Source organism: Nicrophorus vespilloides, unplaced genomic scaffold, assembly GCF_001412225.1.
Source record: "Nicrophorus vespilloides isolate i.1.1-1 unplaced genomic scaffold, Nicve_v1.0, whole genome shotgun sequence".
Taxonomy (NCBI): Eukaryota; Metazoa; Arthropoda; class Insecta; order Coleoptera; family Silphidae; genus Nicrophorus; species Nicrophorus vespilloides.
Genome location: NW_017096774.1, coordinates 217641 through 240315, shown reverse-complemented (window position 1 = coordinate 240315; position 22675 = coordinate 217641). Strand labels below are relative to the sequence as shown.

The window sequence follows — 22675 nt, the reverse complement described above, 5'->3', positions numbered from 1 at the left end:
GTGTTTATATACGTTGTTTATTTGATGTATAAACTAAGAACTGACGTTCATTAAATTAAACTTTGGCCTATAAACATACAAATACAAGTTACAAATTACTTTTATTATAAAAAAATATTATTATGTAGGTTTTAATAAATACGTTGTCTCAATTAACTTGTCAGGTAATTAGGAATAAGGAAAAAAAGTTACATCAATCAAAAAAGTATTAGATTTTCAATATTTATAGTTAATTTATTTAGTTTAAAGAAAGTATAAATAAACCAAAAGTTGACACAATTTCAGTTAATATTTGAGAATAACCAAATTATTTTTTTCCATCTTTTTTTTGTCCACAAAATAATTCATTTATGATCATTTAAACTGAAGCCATAAAACAAGATTAAATCAATAATTGATGCAAATAGGTCATTTATTAATAAAAAAAATTGTAACATTTTATTGTTATACTTATTTATTTAGTTAATGTGTACATTTACTAAAATTTTTCGAAGTTCAAATTTGATATACACATTATATAGCTTGCTCAGGATTAAAGCCCTATTTTTGATACCAAATGGTATTAATCACCCCTTAGTATAAGTATTAAAATTATAATAATATATTCCAGAAGTAGCCAAACTGTGGTTTACGAGCCGCATGCGGCTCTTCAAAAGTTTTGTTGTGGCTCAACTAATAAATAAAATATATACATTATACATTATGATTCAGATTGTTTTGTACGAAAAACTTAAATATTTTCAGATAGGTCATCACTGCTATATACTATAGTACCTAAACTTTTTGGTATAATAATTTTTTTTAATCTCAATCATAATATAAAATATATATAATATTTGTATTTTGTTGTGGCTCAACTAGTCAGACAAGACTCTTGAAGAGACACAAGCCGCAGTTTGGCTACCCCTGTTATATAAGTATTATGAAATATGAAAACAAACAGATTATGTAGACCTAAAACAACAAATTTCAGCTAAAAAGTCAATTTGACATAAAGCACACAGTTCGAAAGCTTTGATTGTGTATTGACAGCATTGATTAAATTTTCAATACCAACTAAAAAAAAAAGCAACAGCACCTAACGATTTATCCAATGACGTCCAGTATATAAGCGCTGGCCCAGTGTATTCTTTTTTTTTATCCCTTTCAAATTTATTTATCAATCACGCCATGTTGGTGATTTGTGTCATAGGTACAAAATCCGAGAGCGCGTAGTGAAATGATCCCTGCCAGTGTGCGTTTGGTGGTGTATGTATATATGAACACACATAAGCATAGTGCATTTGGTGCAAAACCGCGGCAATAATTTAAATTATGACAAAACTGAAATATTTTAATCTTTTGTGGCAGCTTCATAAATATATCGCCGGATTTTTCCTCTACTCGACGCAAACATCCCCCCAAATCCAAGCATGATTTATTACTCCCCAGCACAACCAGACAAATAGCAATAATAATAATAATGGAACGGCCACAATGGATGCCAACGGAAGTAATAATCATACGAAAGGTACAACAAAAACAACAACGAGAAAAGCGCTCGCAATGTGGAGCAGCAGCAGCACACATTGATACAAAAACCTATTCCGAAGAAAACAAACAAACGATGACAATAACAAAACCCAAAACATTCAATTTCCGGGAATGTAACAAAAAACTATGTATATATAGATATAAATGTATCGACAATTGTATCAGGAAAGGGTTGCAGCCATCGTAATTGTTGTCTTCCGTTTCCGGTAATTGTAAACATTAACGTCCTTAATTCATGGCTTGCTTTAATCGTCGGCCATAATTAGTTTAATGCCACTGCAATTACTTCTTGCGCTGCCGACGACGATTTGCATAAAAACTACATAATCTTTCGACTCGGAATCGCCATTGTTCAGCATTAATTTAATGTTATTATATATCACTTTATCAGCCCTAATTACTTAATAGCCTTAAACATTTTTCAACATGCGAACTACTACTTCAATTTACTTCACAGTTAGAATTTGTCAATCAACTATTGTTAAAAAATAACATCATTATAACATTACAGAAATACGATGTTTAAATCAGTACAGTGGAGTAGCCAGAAGAAAATTTGTTCTGAAATTACATAACAAAATTAGCTTTTTGATAGTTGAATAACAAAATCAGATTAAAAAATGGGAAATATTTACAAAACTCTACATTATCATGAAACGTCATCTATTGTTAGTTTTGGAACTAATTCAGTATTACACATTGGAATACCTCGTATAGTCCGGGTGTTTAGAAGCCGAACTAATCAACTAAAAATTTGTTCTAAAAATTTCAAATCATATTATAGTGAATACGGACTGAGCAAATCCGTACTATTCGAGGTATATCTCTAATATTTACTCTTAAATTAAACTATACCAACAAAAAGAGCAAATCAATTAATTGTTGTGTATAAAAAAAACTCAAAGCTAAGTGATTTATATTAAGATTATTTAAAAACCACTGGGTTGTTAAGAGAAATAAAAAGAAGTTGGAAGACAAACACTTATCCCGACACCATTACCATGTAATCATAAAAGCTTTTGTATGTACATATAAATATGAATCCGTGTTCTCGTTAGATAAGATTTAGCTTGTATTAACACAAATGTATTCCGGATGAAAATGAAATTTAAATCCACCTCTGAGAGAAAATGTATTAAATTTACATGTCCATTTTATTATCCTCTCTTCCTCTTCACGTTTTTAAATTGAAATATAATAAACTTCTATTGTAATCAATTCAATGAATGTTAAACATTCGTTGCATTTATGCATACATATTTCACTTTTTACATAGACAAAAATTGGTGAAAATCCTGTAGAAAGGTTGCTTGCACATTGTATACTGAAGACCGGATTTAGATTCCAGTTGAATCGTAAAATTTACATAGATATGATGCATAATCTTCTCCATTCAGAAAAATGATACAAATTCATTGTAATATTATTTTAAGTACAAACAGACAAATATATTTTGTAATCATTTTTTTTTACCAACATTGTATTATCTCCGCGACTTGAGCAAATTGCATCATTCACTGAATACATTAAGTGATATCATCTAGTTAGGATTTTCAAAGTTAAACAAGTTTCTCAGATAACAGCATGACGGGAAAACTCCGTTTTGCTTTAGTCCAAATACAGCTTGGATTTATGTAGATGCTGATACATGGGAACCCCCTACTTTGAAATGGCGTTATATAAATTACATAATATATTTCGTTTAACTTTATTATTAAAAGACATATCCTAAATTGAATTCAGTAATAATTTTCAACACAAATATAACAAATTGCAACAACAACAAATTTTACAATTAATTTTATAAATGACAACTTGTACAAGTACTTGTAATTAATATATTAATATATTCATGAAGTATTTCTTTAGTTTTACTTGCAAAAGTACATGAGGTTTTTCAAATTTTTCGAGTGTTTGAAATTTAAAACTTAATAATTAAATACTATTCTATTGATATCGAAACTTGTTAAAGTCTTGACAACTTGTACAAGTACTTTTACGACAATTATTTGAATTCGATAAGGTTTAACTTATGAAAATATAAGTAGTATTCTTTTATTGTCTGTCACCAAGTAACTTGTCAAGTACCGCGTAAGTTATAGCCTCAGGATTACAAACATTTCACACGATGAATGAATGAATTTTTTTATAGTTGGAAATAGAAATAGTGAATAGCAATTAGGTTTCTAAAACTATGTTATTTTCAAAATGGAAAATTGTAAAAATTTAAAATGAAAATGCGACAAGAAAAAAGTCTCTCGCTCATTGTGTTCATTGGAAATCCATCTATATTTGCAAATACGAATGAAACTCAATTATGTCCGCGAAGCGTTCAACCGAACGAGACCCCAAATCATTAACGTCGAGTGCACACTTTTATATTCAACTGTTCCCTGTGATAATAATGAGACTTCCGTGATGGCGTTCCAAAGTGATCTATCTCTCTCTCTCTCTCTCTTTCCTATTATACCTCTCTTTCACTATTCCTATTTATGTCTCTTTCACTCTTCCAATTTCTGTCTCTATCCCTCTCATTATTTCATCCCTTCATTCTAGAATCTATATAGATAAATATTGTCCGCACTCGACATATTTTATCGACATTTCCAGAGAAGCAGAAAAAGCAAAAAAAAAATATATATACAGAGAATTGACCTAATTGGAATTAAGGTATGGAATTTTGAGGAAATTAAAATGGAATGACGTGGATACAATTACCTCACCTAATACGTTTCAATCCTACTGTATAGGGTAGGTAAGGGAAGGGGTGGTAAAGGGCCACCTTAAATTGGTACCCATTGTGCGCCTTAAAATTTTCATTTCGCCACTCCATTGTTAATTTACTTTATGCCCTTAATTAAAACCCTGACTGCGTTGATGAAATCGCGAAACGTCAGCTCCATTGTTTCCACCGCGTAATATTTCAAGAGCAGCAATAACGAAACACCAAAAAAAAATATATATTTAACGAGAGGAAGAACAGACAACACCCTGTTTCTGGGAGAAACGACCCTGTCGATTCGTGTATATTCCCACAGGATTTAATTAAAAATTTTGCTTGTGTCAGTCGACATGTGTATTTTCAAGAGTGAAATATTATGCTTCAATTTTCACTCATCATTGTAATATATTAGAAAAAATTGTCTTCTTTTATCAGTTAAGGTTTAGTTACATGTAGTACAACAAAATGTATATATTTTCATTATAAATCATTTCTTTCAGCAATAATATTTAACACAATTTACTCAAAAAAAAAATATTATTTTTTTCTATTAAAGTTATTGTTTTCATAAAAATAACTAAAGAATTTTTTTTCTATATACTACAAAATAAATGTTTTAATGGATCTGAGTTGATGGAACTTACATCTATTCATTTTTTTGTCCACTTATTGTTTTCGATGAAAATATTGGAATCGGCGAAACAGACGTGCCTAGAAAAAACATCAAAACATCATACCGCTCTTGGCACAGGTCCATAGGTTTCGATTGATTGAAAAAAAGTTGGCAATAAAATTGGTAATGTAATTGGCTGCAGGCATTTCAATTGTTTGAATTAGCTTAATGGACTATATGTAGAATAGTATTGTGCTTCGTTACCTAAATTTAATGAGTAGGCAGTTCTTGTATATACATATATTTTATTTATGCCCTCATATGTCCTCATCAAATTTTGATTATGTAAACCTTTACAATATTTCAATTCTATCTAACTAAATATATGTTTTTTTCATGACATAACTGCATCATGATATAACTTATCGTAATTGTCAAAAACATAATTTAATTTAATAATAGCTCAATAGATGGCGTCTTCAATTATTTTCATTAGCACAATATCCTAATGTACTAAACTTTACTAAATTATGAATAATAAAACTATACCTCATATAGTACAGGTAATCAGTTCTGATAGTACACATTATGAAGTCGGACTAATCGAGGACTTTAAAGTAGATACTTGACTGTATATAGAGAAAAAACGATCAATTATATAGGGTGTCCCAACAAGACAGGAAAAATCTAAAACACACTTTTGTTTGAGAAAACACCAAAATTATGATTTAATCGTACAGTAGTCATGTTGAAGTTATTTATGAAACAACACAACTTTGTTTTATTTAAAGTTTATATTTTCCGGTCAAGTCGGGACACCCTATATATAAAAAATATTTTTGTGTACTATTTTTTTTAGAAAGTATCAATTAAATTTGGAATTTTTTAAACCGTTCTATAGTGAAGCTTCACTATTTGAGGTATTCCTGTATTTTATAACATAAAAAAGAGACTTATGCATTATTAGTTATTTAAATGCGAATACTCTTGAGCGCTGAAGACAGTTTTGCTGAAAGATGTATGTAAAGTGCGAAGATAAGGAATCCAAGGGATAAGATAGAAAAAACAATAATCTAATATCGTACACTTTTCGATAACTTGAAAAATGTATTCGGGCCTCCATAGTGATACATACATATTTTGCATGCGAGTATTCAAAGGCGCCTTGAATTGCAAATATTAAAGCGAAATTTTCCTCTTACATTTTTGCCTTTTCACATTTATATATATCTGCACGTTCCTTGTTACATGTATATTTTTTTTTGTTCTTCCTCTCATGCACTCTTTCTCGCTGTTATTCCATTTCATCGTTCAGCTCTCGCGCAAAAATCTTCATATTTATTGAATAATACTTTCCGACTTCTCAAGCCTCAATGTAGGGCAAAAAATTTCAATATAATAATTCCAACCAAGAATTTATATTATTTAATATAAATCTAATAAAATTATTTAAATCAAACATATTTTTAGCTAAAATTGTTTCAAATAATATTGATTTCAGAATCATTTAATGATTAATTAATTATGTTTTTCTGAAACAAATTATCAAAATAATAAAAACAGCGTTTTTGAATGGAACGATTTTTTTTAAATTTTAAATTAACTTAAAAAAGGGCGGAAAGTAAGTAAGGTGGAGAGAGGAGGGAGTGTCGTGACAGGAAGGAATGGAGGGAATTATTTCCGTCATTGCGGATAAATGAAACGGCAAAAGGGGAGATGATGATTTAAAAAAAAAGTAATGGTAATGTATAAGTAAAATGAGCGCAAATATTACTCTTTTTAATCGTTGAAACGTTTTCTTTTTATTTCTGTGTTAACAAACCATTTGATACTCAGCAAACTTTTATCTACGAAACGATTAAATATTTATTTATTTATAGGGTGAATGTTTATAGCTTTTAATTTAAGAGCAAAGCTGAAAATTACATACATTACAATTATATGGTTGGCTGAGTTTGCAGCGCATCAAATTCCTCTTGGGAATTTCTATGGAATCGCCATTTTCTATCAGGTAATACCAAGTGAAAGGAATCTGGGTCACGAGATGCAGATTTCAGCAAATTCCAAAACTAATTATATCAAATAAACAAAAAAAAATAACATTCATTATAAACCAAACGTTAACAACCATTAGAAACAATTAGAAATAATATAACATTTCAATATTTATAATTGTAACTAATTATTATATAAAATAAATAATATACAGCAATAGTTCTTATAGTGCGACCTCAATTACTACGGATTCATAATTTGAAAATAAAAAAAAAAACTAAATTTTAATTGACAAAATTGTTGCTTGTCTCTTTTGATGCAATTTATTATTATGAGCTTTTTAACAATAAGTAAAAATATTCTTATTTAGTAATTTTTATTGGCCTTAATTTTATCCAAAAAGTTAACTTTTTGCCCACAAATTCTTAAATTTGTGTATTTTAAACATAATTTCATGTGAATATATTAAAAGAGTTTTTTCTTTTATATAAAAAATACCGTTCTGCAAAGTTCGCCCATTGTCGGGATGAAACAGTGAGGACTAAAACTAAGAGGTATTGCCATATTTCACGAAAGAAAGCAAGCCAACTTCTAAATTGTTCCCAGAGGATTCTCATGTGACCTTTTGTGTTCTTCCGTTTAAAAATTAATGGCGGATTCAACAAATCCATAGAGCGATGTCAGACGTAAGTAGGTCACGACCAATTAGTGTAAAAAAAACCTTAGTGAAATCCATCCACTACCACATTTCATTTTTTTAATTAATTACACCAAATGCTTAAGTGTATGAAAACTTTTAAGAAAATTACTTTAAAAAAATCTATATTAATACGCAATATTTCTAATTATATTATAGTTAAGAAAAGATTGAAGATTGAAAAATCTAGAAGTTCAACCCTTTACCAACTTGGGACATGTATACTTATTACAGTAAGGGTTTAAATTATATTTTTCTATAAGATTTAGCTGTAAATCTCATTATAATATAATTATTGATTATAAATAATCGAATGAACCTAAGAAGATTCCATATAAACAATATTTCTTCATAATAAACTACAATTAATATGATTTTTAAAAGTGGATAATCTCATTCTAACTAATATATAAATAGTATTCAAATAGTTGTAAACTTATATTTGATGGGTAAAGTAAATTTTAGTTCTAACATAAGACCCTTCCTTTGCTTGACGAAGTTCCATCGACTTCCTGTTTAAATTGATCGGTAAAGGGTAAAATTGCAAAGCACCCGTTGTGTAAGCAGGTAAGCTTCAAAGCATCGTATGTTGTTCTTTTAACTCGAGGCATTTCCAATTTGGATATAATTAAATTATTGAACTTTGCGGATTCGGTAATTACGAAAATGACTACTCAAGGAAACATTTACCCTTTGTTAGAGAAATAAAGAAAAGTTACAAACACAATTTAAACATACGTAAACAGTTTCTAGTTCTAATATAAGACATGAGTGAAGAATTATATGATGATGCGAAGATTGTTTATTTTTGTACGGTTTTAAAGTCTGGTTTCAAACAGTTGCCCGTACTATGTGAGAACTAGCTGTACTTGTTTATAACAAGTAATTAAATTACTGATTTAATGTTTGAAATATTAAGTGATATAGACTGTAGTTATTCCATTGACTCAAATTAGTCATGTTCTTGTGAAAGCCGGATTGGTTAACGCATCAAAACATATTTTCGTAGCGGCTCTCCGCGTCTTTGATCCAATTTCATAGGAATGTGTATGGGCTATATATGTATATATAAGTGCGTCAGTCTGTTCGTGTATACATAATAGGCTACTTGATTTGAAAGGTAAGCTCATTTTAACTTACGGCCTTCCCGTCTACCCCCATTTTCATATTCATCTTTGTATAAAACGAACGCCACTTCGTGCGGTCGTACGTACGTATGAAAAGTTGTTCCAAAAAAAAAAAAGGAGAATATTGTGGCATCCATAGAGTGGATTCCCTTCAAGTTTCCCTTCTGGTCTCCATCTCACTCCCATTCACTTTTTTCTCCTTTTCTCTTATGGAGGGTGCCATACGTACATTTTTTATATGTACTTTTTTTATTATTATTTTTTGGTTGGGGGTGGGTTTTAGAGAGATGTAATCTGCGATAATGTGGAACTGTGCACGCCAATCTGCGTTGAACAAAAGGTCGGATCGCACACCAACGAGCACATTGTTCGGGAGTTGCACGGAAGGCCGTCAGCGGAAGGGGTCAAAACCGCCCCCGCTTTCTTCCATCCAAAAACGGTCCCCCGGTTGCAACGGCAATTTGTCCCGACACCGGACTGCCTCCGCCTTCTGAAAAGAAGCTTTGTGTTGGTTGGTAATTAGCTCAGGCTAATCTGCCTGTCTTATGAACCCCTCCTAAAGACACTTCATAACTTTTTCGCAATCCTCCAACCTCTCATCGCTCCCGCCATTCTCCGTTCTCCGACCCCGAGAAAAGGGTGGAAAAAGCAAATAATAAGAAAATAAAATAAATAGATGCGTATTTTCCCTTCGGCTTCAGTTTCCTTCCTGCCAGTTAGAGGGAACAATGCACCGTCAAAGAATAATTTATCAAATACTTTTTGAGCTCCTTCGGCGCGAGACACTCGCGTTAATTGCTTCTAAACAAATAGATAAGGCTGAAGCATCTCTGCTTCCACTAAAGGAAACAAATGCTTTCTTGCGATTTTTCCCCTGCTACATTTTTTTTTCTCCCCTTCACATCTTCTACTTCTTCATCTCTTCTCTGCTTGTATTATGTCTCAGTCCTCGAGCCGTCAGCCACTTCAGGGGGATACGAATTTATCGCGCCGTACAAAAGAGGGCGCGAGTCTTAAGTCGGGTGGGCCTCCACCTCGTTAATTTATTATTAATCCCGACGTTAATGAATTAAACAAAGCGAGACGTGCAAATTGGAAAGTTTTCGTTTGCGTTTCACTTCGGCGTTTTTGTTTCTCGCAAATTGAATTTCTGTTTAGCGCCGTTCTACCAATCTACTCTTCTTTCCCTACAATAGCAGCCAACCTGTCATCCCAGTCATTCCTGTCATGTTTTTCAGGATTGCAATTGTGCTCGCAATAGCACTTTCCGTTCCATACGCTGCTTCGTGTTGGAGAACATATTTATATATTCAAATTTCATTAAAATAAAACAGATTATTTTCATATCCTTGTGACATCCATTTCTATTTAAATAGAATTATTTATATCGATAAATAATTTTAACCGATGCCACCAATAAATCATAGGATGAAAAACATGGATAAAATCAATTGATTTTAACATTCTGAAGTCCTGAAAATACTTACTTACAATGTATTTTCTTTGATCGAAGTGAAATAATATTCTCATATTATAATATGGTCGTCCTTCAAACACTATTGATCGTTTATACAATAGAAGCATACCATTAGCTTTGTGTTTATGATCTTCACATAACATATTGTAGATAATACAATTTCAAATACATCTTCCAATTTTTGACCCTTTCTCGAGAATGATGACATGTGATAATAATAATGATTTTCTACTCACTAAGTTCTTTCATATTGAATCGACACAATTATCTCACAAGATTGCAATATGCCAATTATAATCTGAAAGTAATAATTAACAGTTGTTAACTAATAAGATAATCACCAGTTAAATTTTAGATCAGTCAAGATTTCAAAGTTTAGGAAGACAAGTTTCAGTTTTTGGACTTGGAAATTTGTAGTTCATATTTGAGTTCGAGAAGCCAAAATGTCAACTATACTTAAGAGAAAATACTATTTCACTATTTGAAGTTCCACAGTAAAGAAATGACTTTGCAAATATGATGGTTCTTCAATAAAAATAGACTGAGAAAATACAGAAATGTAATATTACAAACGGTGAATATTTTGAAATGTTCGATTCGTCCTTTGAGTAAATAATGGAATGCCACGAAATAGTGGGCCGAGGTCATCTATACGTCCTGATGCGTCATACAGTCGATATGAATTTGCATACGTTATGTAAAACATGTTTTTCTTTTCAATTTAATAAAAGCAGTTCACATGCGAAAGTCCTGCAGCCAATTAGCCCAGAATCATATTGTAGTTTACAAAATATAGTTGTTGCTGTTGTTTATGCTAATTGAAAAGCAACGTTGATTATTTTTTTTTGTCGTATATTGTTGTTGCTGCTGTTGTACGTAATTGAAATTTGTATCGATTCAAAAGTTGCAAAAGCTAAAACTAGTCGTCGTGTAATGCATACGAGGAGAGTGGTGAACGGCGGCAGCAGCAGCACAGCTTTACAACGTTAACTCCAATTACCCGATTAACCCCTAATTGAATTGTGTTCGTTAGCGAGCTTGCCTTTAATAAATGTATTTAGGCCACATGTCTCTCCCTCTCTACTCTACTCTTCTCTCTTCCCTTCACAATTTTAATTGAACCCCGGATCCCAAGTTCTTGCGACCTTCATATCGTAATTATCAGATCCCTTCGCGAAGTCAATCGGTGGAAATTTTTAGAACAGCCTTTTTTTTTCGTCTGTAAACCGGAAATAATCTTTAATTGGACCCGTAAATCTTTTGGAGAGATCTCGAAGTGGGTGCCAGACCTCTCCAGAAAAATAACGTCGAACAAACGGGGAAAAGGTTTTAGGAAACGAAAGAGAAATGAAGAAAAGAAAACATGTAGAAGTATTTTTGGGATCGATTTATGTTTTATGCCCTTCTGTGTCCGTCCCGAAAGACCTTAATGGGAAAAGTTAAAATACATTATGTGTGCTTTTCTTATTAAAAGCGAACTAATAAATCAACATTGATTTAAAATCCTGCAGCGTTCGAGTTAACTATGCAAACCGAACAGGGGAATTGACGCAAAGAAACTGGCACCTCCAACCGAAAAACCGAAGTATATTTTATACCTCACAATGTAAATGCAAAAATCGTTCCAGTATCTCGCCGAGATGATCTCGCTTGATACAGGGGCTGCTAGAGCTTTTCGGTAGATTGAAATCTGCTTCCAGCTTCTCTCTCTTTCTTACCCATACGTCTTTTTTTATTTGTTTCCTCATCCCCGTCTTCTTCCGGAAAAAGGAACGTTGCCATTGTCGATAGCCGCAGGCCGCAACAAAGTTGATTATGATCGGCGTAGAGGATAAGTTTAGAACTTTTATTCGAGTGCAAAAAAAAAAGAAGAAGAAAGAGCAGAAGCCGTAGATGCTGTTACAGAACTTCCTTTCCCATCTGATTTTTAGAGGGGGGGGGGGGCGATATTTCGCCCTCCCAAAAAGTTCCAATTTAAACTGAAATATCATCCCTTATTTTGTAAAATGTTCAATTAAAAGTCCGTGCATCAACTGATTTTCATTAATTAATAATGTCGTATTTAGTGACTAATAAATAACCGATCCGTTCCGATTATCTACGGTATTTATCAATCCAATTTTAATTAGTTCGTCCGTGATTATTTCGCAATGAAGCTTCGAGCATTATTTTTTTTTGTATTGTATTCGGATGTACATTTAAAAAACATCAAATACCAATTTGAACGAACGCTACTTGCTACGAATCGGCATTTACAATTTATCAAATCATAAATGAATTAGTGAAAACTCTCATTTACAAATTACGTAAAGCGTGTATTTTCTGAATGAAACATTATTAATAATTTGAATACTGTCAATTATTTTATAATATTTTTTTTACTATTTTCTACTATTATTCAATATTTTTTTTTATTAAATTTAAATAAAATTATTTTACTAATTTTCTATTTATTTATCATTATTACAAGTTTTCCGTTTTGTTTTTAAAATTTTTATTTTATTGAATTTATATAAAATTTATAAATGTTTTAAATTATTTGTTTTATTTAGACATTCTTATTGGCTCAAATTTTGAAGAATTTAAACAATCCCTTTTTTTCTGTCTGAATCTCATACATTTAGATTTACATTATCTGTAAAACATTACTAAACGTATATATTTAGTATTATTTCTTAGTAACTTTTTTTTATTCTATATAAGATTTTTTTAACAATATTAAAGTTACTGAAATCAAATATAGCTCTTTCATATTTGATTTTAGTAACTTTGAAAATTGTTTGAAAATGTTTCATATAATTAGTGTTAAATTTTAAAATTTTTTAAAGAAATTACTAATTTATCTAATATTTATGAAAATATTTCAAACAATTTTCAAAATTACTGAAATGTAGCTCTTTCTCATTTTATTTCAATAACTTTGAAAATTGTTTCAAAATGTTTCATATAATTGGTAGTTAAGCTAAATTTCAAGAAATTAAAAAAAAATTACTAATTTATCTCATGTTTATGAAAATATTTCAAACAATTTTCAAAATTACTGAAATGTAGCTCTTTCTCATTTTATTTAAATAACTTTGAAAATTGTTTCAAAATGTTTCATATAATTGGTAGTAAAGCTAAATTTCAAGAAATTTTAAAGAAATTACTAATTTATCTAATATTTATGAAAATATTTCAAACAATTTTCAAAATTACTGAAATGTAGCTCTTTCTCATTTTATTTCAATAACTTTGAAAATTGTTTCAAAATGTTTCATATAATTGGTAGTTAAGCTAAATTTCAAGAAATTTAAAGAAATTACTAATTTATCTAATTTTATGAAAATATTTCAAACAATTTTCAAAATTACTGAAATGTAGCTCTTTCTCATTTTATTTAAATAACTTTTAAAATTGTTTCAAAATGTTTCATATAATTGGTAGTAAAGCTAAATTTCAAGAAATTTATCTAATGTTTATGAAAATATTTCAAACAATTTTCAAAGTTACTGAATTCAAATTTAGCTTTCCCATATGATTTCATTAACTCAGAAAATTGTTTAAAAATGTTTCAAGAAATTTTAAAGAACTAACTAATTTATCTAATATTTATGAAAATTCGCACATTTTCTATAATATTTTTAAAAAACAAGAAATAATATATAGACAATAAGATATATAATTGCGATAAGATTTTAATTGGAAACTCGGCATAATGTTCTAAACTAAATAGAGTTTGTTGCTACTATCAAAGTCTAGACTTTGGCTCTAACAAGTTTGTTGAAGATACTTCACGTATTGAAATATAGCAACGAACCGTGCTGCTCCTGCTGCTTCGGCAGTTTAATGAGAACTCCTCGTAATTACTAACCTTGAAATTGGTCACGGTCAACTACATGTCATGTAACAGAAACTTAGCATGTTTTCATCTTTATTACCAACTCAACTTTACACGAACCTAATTAAAATCTTTTGTACAAAAAAATAAAATCTGTATACATAATTATAAAAATTGTAAATATTGAAGTTATATAATTTTTATATTCCGTCTTCGATCAATCCAGATTCACTATAGTCAGGTTTGAAAATTAAAGAAAAATACAAAATTGTTTTTTTGTGCATAGATGATCGGTTTATGAAATTTCTCATTCCCAAAAAACAGAAATTTTACAGAGATATTCAATTAGTCACCCATCTTATGTCATACCTTGTTTAACTATAGAACAGGGGTGGCCAAACTTTTTGCAGCAAGAGCCGCACCTAAACTTTTTGGTATAATAATTTTTAAAAATCTCAGTCATAATATTTGTGTTTTGTTGTGACTAGGTGAGCCACTCGTGAAGAGCCGCATGCGGCTCGCGATCCACAGTTTGGTGTTTGTCTGCTATAGAATAACAGAAAAAAATTATAGATAAAATTTTCTTAACTTTTATAATTCTCCATGTATTATATAAAAACCAATGTATTCTTTACTTTAATTTAATTTAATAAGTGAAATAATTAGAATAATATAAATATAAACAATATTATTTTTTTTTGTAATAATCGGTTTCAATTTGTATTTAATAATGTATTGTTTCGTTTAAAGAAAAAAAAAGTAGTGGTAATAAATTTACAGTTTTCCGCTAAATGAAATAAAAAGATTTATTGTGTGACTAAGAAAACTCGTGTAACAAGTAATGCGAGACTGTCCAATATAATGCAAGAAGCGTCAAAATGATGTATGGGCTATCCTGAAGAGCAGCTAAAGGGTCTCGAATGGGTTCTATAACTTAGCCTATAAGTTATATGAAGAGCAACAGTAAAAATAAAACAAAGAAAACAACGACACACAACAAATACAACAAATACAACATTACAAAATTTATACTTTTTTTGTTCAATAATAATAATAAATTATTTTCTATTATATTATAAGACAATTTTATAAGAAATTCGTTCTGTAATTTCTGTTTATATAAGATTTATTAACATTAATTTGCTACTAAATCTGTGTCTTCGTAACTTATTTTATAGACATTTATTAATGATTCAACAGAAGTTTGTAGCTTGTAAAATCTTCTATTTATATTATGTTTCAAGAATGATTAATTGTTTTTAATTCTATTGTAATTTTTAAGTTATTTACTTCTTAATGAAACTGAGGCGATACTCACCTTTTTTTGTTTCTTTTAAGGATTGTTCATAAAAGAATTACTATAGTCTCCACTCCTTTCTAGTTCTCCTCAACGAGCTTCGCTCTGAAGTACTTTTGTAAAGTACAATCAGTTCTTTAGAAAGTTCTTTTAATAGTTTCTTTAAGTTCATTACTTGCATTTCGTTTCGTTCTTTTTATATGCATTTAATCCACAACCACACAACTTTACATTGATATTCACAACAAATTTAATATTCATAATACATTTTATTTAATAATAGTTCTGATTTTTTTTCCTATTAAGTAAAACAGTTTTCTAAGTTTAAATGCTATTTATACTCTATATTTTTCTAAATAAAAATTGGATTGATTCTATTGCAGTTTAGGTATAAATATTGTTTTATGATATTTTTTTCATACAGCTTGCAAAGTTTTGTAGGAAATATATATGTAATAAGGCTTTTAAATAGAAGGACTAAGATTGTTGTGAAATATTGTACTTTGTTAAATTGGATGATAGTAGAAATGTAAACAGAAAACTGTCAACGGTTATTAAAGGAAATCTGAGGGTAATGAGAGTTCTGCCAGAAAGTTTTCTGATTAACGGAGAAGGGAAATTCGTCCATAAATAATATCGCAGCGCAAATAAAACTTTCGTCCGTGGAGTTTGGAGTTAAATGGAAAAGAAGAGAAGGGTAATTAAATCTCGATGGGGGTTTTCCCGTTTACGATTTGGCCGACGTTATCCAGTTACGTTTACCTCCTGAATGTTTTCCTCGTGTTTCGTGCAGACGAAAAAGCAATGGTAGTAGTTGTAACAAGGTCCAAACTGGGTTAGAGGGAGGAGGAAGGACATTCAGCTCACACGTACAACCGCATTCGGATAACCTCGTTCAGCGGAGGACCCAAATCAACGGAAAGTATGTGTATGTTCAGAGGCATGCCACTGCAATAAAGAATATTTAATAGAAAAACCCCCAAAAAGGGGAACTTCTCAATAATTTATCCAGGAGGTGGCCGGCCTCGCTACGTGTTCACTTGATTTAATATCTCAGACTTCGCTGCTACTGCTGCTGCCGTCTACTCCTCATTCTCCTTCGTTTCTGCAAAAGGTTTCTTCCACCCGTTTCTTCCCACTTCATTTTTATTCCTTGTCTTTTTTTTTTCGTGATCACCTCGCTCTTCCACTTGGAGCAAAGCCCCGTCCCTCCCTTGATCGGGTGCTCAGTTCACCCGACGCGCGATAATATTCCAGACGAGTGGTTGTTTGAAGATCAAAGACGGGAGGGGGCGAAATAGTTACCGTCTCTCTAATTATAAGCCGACTTCATTAAGTTTCAGGCGCTGCACCTGTAAACCATCCGCGCGCCATCATGAGGGTTGGTTACGAAAATATACCGGGCTTTGAACTTGCCAAACTTTCCAACGCCCCGACACGAACTCTTCGCTCATTTCTATATATATATAATTCTCTCTCACGTATAAACCTCTCTTTTTTTTTCAGCGACATATTTTCAGATGCAATTAATGCGAGGAAATCGTTACGTAACTAACTTGACGGGGTTGATTTTTGAGCCGCTTTGTTTCGTCGCCGAGCGAAAACCTGTAATTACATGGCGACGGGGCACTCCACAAAAGCCGTCCTTCTAACCGCCCTTCCTCCGAAAACAAGCCACTGCATTACATGCAATTTATGGTGCCGAGATACCGGTATGGCTTTCCAATTAAAATCTTCTGTATTAGCAGGCTTTCGGGCCGTTCGTGGAATTACGTTATGAGTGCGTTCAAAGACTTCATTTATCTCAAAAGCACATACTTTGAGGAGATGAAAAGACCAGTACAATTGACACATCATTCATCGATTGAAATTTACCAAACCTTTTACTTTCTAATGACGTCTTTGTTAAAGAATTTATAATTGATGTACGACTCTAATCTTATACATCAGAAAAATGCAGACTAAAACTCTTAAAAAGTAGAAATTTTATTTTCAATCTATGACATTAATTAAATTTGTTGTCAATTAACTTTTAGTTGGAAAACTGAACCATTTACATTATTTAACTTAATATTAATTATGGTTTAGATGTATGTGATAAAAAACATTTATTAATGATTCAACAGAAGTTTGTAGCTTGTAAAATCTTCTATTTATTTTATGTTTCAAGAATGATTTTTTTTTTTAATTCTATTGTAAATTTTAAGTTATTTACTTAAAAAAAAGTAGAAATTTTATTTTCAATCTATAATATTAATTAGATTTGTTGTCGATAAACTTTTAGTTGGAAAACTGAACCATTTACATTATTTAACTTAATATTAATTATGGTTTAGATGTATGTGATAAAAAATTCTTGTAATTAGATAATAAAACTCCATTAAACAAAAAAATCAAAAATATGAATATTATATAATCATACATTTTATAAATTTGTTATTTTTTTCAATATTCGAATATATCCTACTATCTATTATTCAGTGGCGGAATTTCAAACTATTATTCGGCCCCCTAAATCGCTTCGAATTTTGTAAGTAGTGACGTGTGGCTTTATAAGATCTATGCAAATGTGGAGCACTTAGACAAAGTTGCACTTTGTATTTTTTTTTTAATTTGAGCTCTAAACCAATGTTTCTCAAACTTTTAGGTTCTTGCCCTTAAATATGGCAAAACGCAGAAAAACATCCCGTCTGTCATCAATTTTTTTGCGACTCCCCCCCCACAATGGTCACTTTGAGAATCACTGCTCTAAACAACAGTTAATAAATTGATGACGTGGGCCCTAGATATTTGAGGGCCCTAAACATTTGTTTAGTTGGGCCCTCGCATTGCGGTGTTCGGGACATTACAAATGGTATGATTACGAATTTGAATTGCAAAAGTTATTGCGTCAATAAATTATATATTTTTTTAGTAAACTCTAGTTACTATTTCAGTGTCTCAATAAAATAAAGTTCTTCATCCTGTGAGAGAGAAAAAAAACAATATTTTTTAGTTCATTTGGTTTAGTTTAGTAACAATATGCATTTGTTGGCAATCTTCCAGAAGATTATTCTACCATGAGTGCGGTATTAAGGGTTGTTGCCAAAAACAATAATTTATATATATATATGTTAATATTAAACATAATTTATTTATAATTATTGTGGTAAACATAAATCATTCAAAACTACTTAACATGCCTTCAAATAATACAATCTAGTTTTAAAAATTGTACTAGTTTATACTTGTCTATTAATCTACATATTTTTATACTAAAATTTCCTCATCGTTAAATCTAGGTAAACATAAGTAAAACTTTAATTTATTGCAAAAAAAACTACGTATTTTGAAGCTAACATTTCCTTACTTTAGTTCAATGTTATTATATAGAAATCAATACAAAATTGAAACGTGTGCATGTAAAACTTTAAATATAGAATGTTGAAGAAATGATATAAATCAAATTGTTTTCATAAACTTTGAAATTTTAATAAACTTATATAAAATGTTTCAAAGTTTAGTTTAATAACAATATGAACATGTTGGCTGTTTTCCATAAGATTAAGGCTAGCTGCCAAAACAATAATTTAGGTTACATCTAACTTAATTTTTTTGTTTGAGCAGATTATAATACCTTTATATTTTCTTCAAATTTAAATGTTAATTTTCTTTTTAATCTTAAATAATAAAACCTAAAAATGTAAATAAAAAATAAATACAAAAAACTTCTGATTAATTGAATTTTTAGCCAAATATAAATTCTTTCATTTATGTGAATTACTGAATTTAGAATAAGTACCGTTTTCATACAATAAACTCAAATTTAAAAATAACAATAACAAGTGTGAATACTTAAATTAAAGATAAATATACAGATTTTAATTTAAATGTACAACGAGATTTGTAGCTATTACCATTTTCCTGAGAACTCTGGTATACGCAAACACATCGATCGTTTGCGTTCGTGTACACATTTTAATATGAATGTCCGTACAAAGAGTCATCAGTCAGAATCGGGTTTTGCTTAAATGTTCACTTAATATTTGAGCGTTGTTTTTCCTCCGATAGGCAGTAAATTACTCCGTTTTTGGAAGCAGCTCGAGCCGAGACAAATCGGCTTTGCAGAGGAGGGCCGTAATTAATTGTGCTTTATCTGAGAGGATAGTAGAAAACGGACATTAATCGTCCCTTAAATAACAAATCAGCTTTAAATATGATCCAAGAAAATTTGTAAGATAACAGGGACATTCCACGTTCACATTGCTCAAATAAATTCCTGCAAGTCGCAAGGACTTTCCGATGCTACATCATAGATAATATGGTAATGAGAAACTATAATTGGAATTGGAACAGACAGTTTAGCTGCAGGATGTGTATTTAAGTGGGTGGAATGACCGTTTCCAAGAGCACACATATATATAATATATATAGTTATATTATATATATATGTATGTATCCAGCGGCCATACATTCGGTTTATCAGGATAAGGTCGGAATATATCAGGTGTATGCATAAGGTAAATTCTGGTCTGCATGATATGAGTGTCCTCTGGTGTTGGGGGACGTATAGGGATGGATATCCTCTCACGATCTGCTAATATCAGCCCCTAGGATATAGCCTAAGCCTCTCGACGCATACCACATGCACGGTTTTGCATTAATGACCGTCTAACATCACACATTCTATCGATAATCCTGTGCACTATATGGACTGGATATTTAAGGTCCGGTCCCTTTTGGTATCGATTCCCGCTACTTTTCGGCCGATTACGAAGAGGAAATGGAAAGACATACAGACAGACATACACATATATACGATAAAAATAAACTTTTATGTGGAAGGCTATTAGTTCCTCGGACTTAAAAAGGCTTTCCTTACATTATTCCGTTAAAAGCTTTAACAAATTGATTTTAAAGTGAAGTAAATTGCGCAAAGCCGAAGCCATTTATCTGCAAAAGCTTTCAAACTTATGGAAATAATCGTATTCAAACGCTTGTATCCAATCATAGTTGTTGTTCAATAACGGTTGTATAAATAAAATATTGTAGCATTCGCTTAAACTGATTGAGTTCTATAATAAATAAATAAAAAACGTAGCAAGAAACATATTTGTACAGCATACATAAAATAAATTTATATTATCAAATTTACAATCAGAATTTCTTGGCTGAATTCCAGAACATACTGTAAATAACACAGAATTTCACAAGTGTTAACTTAAATTTAACAAAATAATTACAAAACATTTTTGTAATTCCAAAAAGTACATTCATTACAATTTTTTACTAACACTGGTTGATTTTTTTCAATAAATTAAAAAATAGAACATCTTGGTACAAAATTACCTTAGATAAATTTAATAATTTTATAACTTCGGCTATAATTATTTCCAGAAGATACATTAAATTAGAAGTTATATAATATGTAGTATTTATTTAACACCTAGTGATAACTCTACAAAAACTTAAAAATTAATTTCAGTTCAAATTATACTTATTGAATTAAATTTATAGAACCCCAGAAAAAAGGGTATGTGTAGAAAAACGTAGAAAAACTTACTGTCCCGTCTGACACATCCCCGGAGGAGTCGGAATAGTTTTCATTAAAACCTTCCAAATTAACTAATATAATATAAATAAATATTAATTTAACAATAAAAACAAATAACTAAAAACATTTTTCTAATTTTAGAACCCATAAGGAAGATCAAGGGTGTTTTAAGTTTTTAGTCACTGTTACAAACAACAATTTAAATAAGTTAACCATACGTTAAAAACTTGATTTCGTTTACATTGATTGTTAAAAAATATCCGCGATAAAACAAGATGATAGTATCATTAAAGCTCAATTAAGTTCAGACACCGGAAACCGTAAACTACAATATTTCATTTTATTGCTCGTTTCGTTATATTGCTTGTTATTGGGGGCTTTCTTTAAGTATTTAAATTTCGAATAATTAAACGTCTCATTAATTTACGACTGTTAACATTGATTTATTCCATCGCTAATTTTACTCGTAACCATTTTACAGCTACTTAATGGAATTAACAAACGCTCTGAGACAATAAATAACATTTATTTAATTTGTTCTTCTCATTAACTAATCTTCTTAGCTTAATTTAATAACAAAAGTCAATTTTAAAGTGTTAAATTTATTTATAATTTTCAATTTGTCCTTATTTGCGCCATTACAAATACGTAAGTAATAATCAACTAATTGAACTAATTAATGACAGGATCTTTGCACTTGTGATGTAACGGAAATCGGTAGAATTTCAAATGAGAAGCTATAATGTTCATGCAGCTTTGTTAGAGTTATGAATATTAAATTCCGGAAGGACGAGAGTGTGAGAGATTTTATCCTGAAGTGTGATACCTGTTCATTTGTTGGAATTGGCGAAACGAAGGAGGAGGTGGATTGGCCGGAGATGACGATGAAGAAGTGGGAAGATTGGGTGGGGTAAAGGACAACCTGTTCTGAAAAGAGGACGATCGTTAAGGGAGAATCTGTTGCAATTTATTATTTCGCCGGTTCTCGAGACATCCACCTAATACATCGTCCGCCGTTTCACGGGATGAAGGGCGATATTGTTATCCCTTGTTTTCACTGAAAGCTCGCGGAACAAACGGCAGCAAAGCAACTATTTATACTGCCATCAATTCCAAAAGTCCGCTGCGATATTTTCCGCCCTTCCGGATGAGACAGGCCCTAACGTTTATACATTACCCCTGCATACGAGAGAACATTAAAATGCAGTTCCATTGAAATCAGATATATCATAAACACTGATAGCATTTCACAACTCCAACACAACTTTTATTTGAAGTTTCACATTTCAGTTATAAAACATATTTCAAATAATTTATAATAATGAAACCAATAAAATGAAACAAAGATCAAATATCAAAAACATATGTAATAAAATATATACGTTTTCAACTTTCTAAATAAATCGTTGCAATATCAATCATATAGTAAATTGATTGCTTTGTTATAGAAATTGATACGGATTTTTATTTAAAGGAAAATATACTATATTTGGAGAAAAATAAACTTTGAATGATTCAGTTCGATGTTAAACAGAATGGGATTTTGATATGAAATTCCTACCTTATAGCGTTGCTGGCATCCGAACGAAGTTGAGAACTGAACGATACTTCTTCCTCTAGCTCTTCCTCTTCCACAAACACTCACTTGCAGAGACAGCCCCTCCTGCAAAACCAAACAATCTTTTCAATTATGTATTTTTCCATCCGTGACTTCGGGTATTGCCAATATATGTTGGCCTGTATGTGTGTGTATGTTTAATCAACGGTCCTGGTTTGTGTATCAACTCAGCCTTGATTCGCAATTCTATTTGCACCCCGTTTTTCGCTTTCAATCAATTTGTCCTGTCCTCTAGCAGAATAC

At 30.8% G+C, this 22675-nt stretch overlaps 1 protein-coding gene across 1 annotated transcript in view; it reads right to left on the bottom strand.

Moving 5' to 3' along the window:
* The window catches only part of LOC108558152, a 122406-nt gene extending 99940 nt beyond the window's left edge, over positions 1–22466 (bottom strand). The window contains exon 1 of the mRNA XM_017914974.1: positions 22376–22466. The gene's annotated coding sequence lies outside the window, so the exon portion shown is untranslated. The remainder of the gene's footprint in view (positions 1–22375) is intronic.
* Positions 22467–22675: the final 209 nt, after the last annotated feature.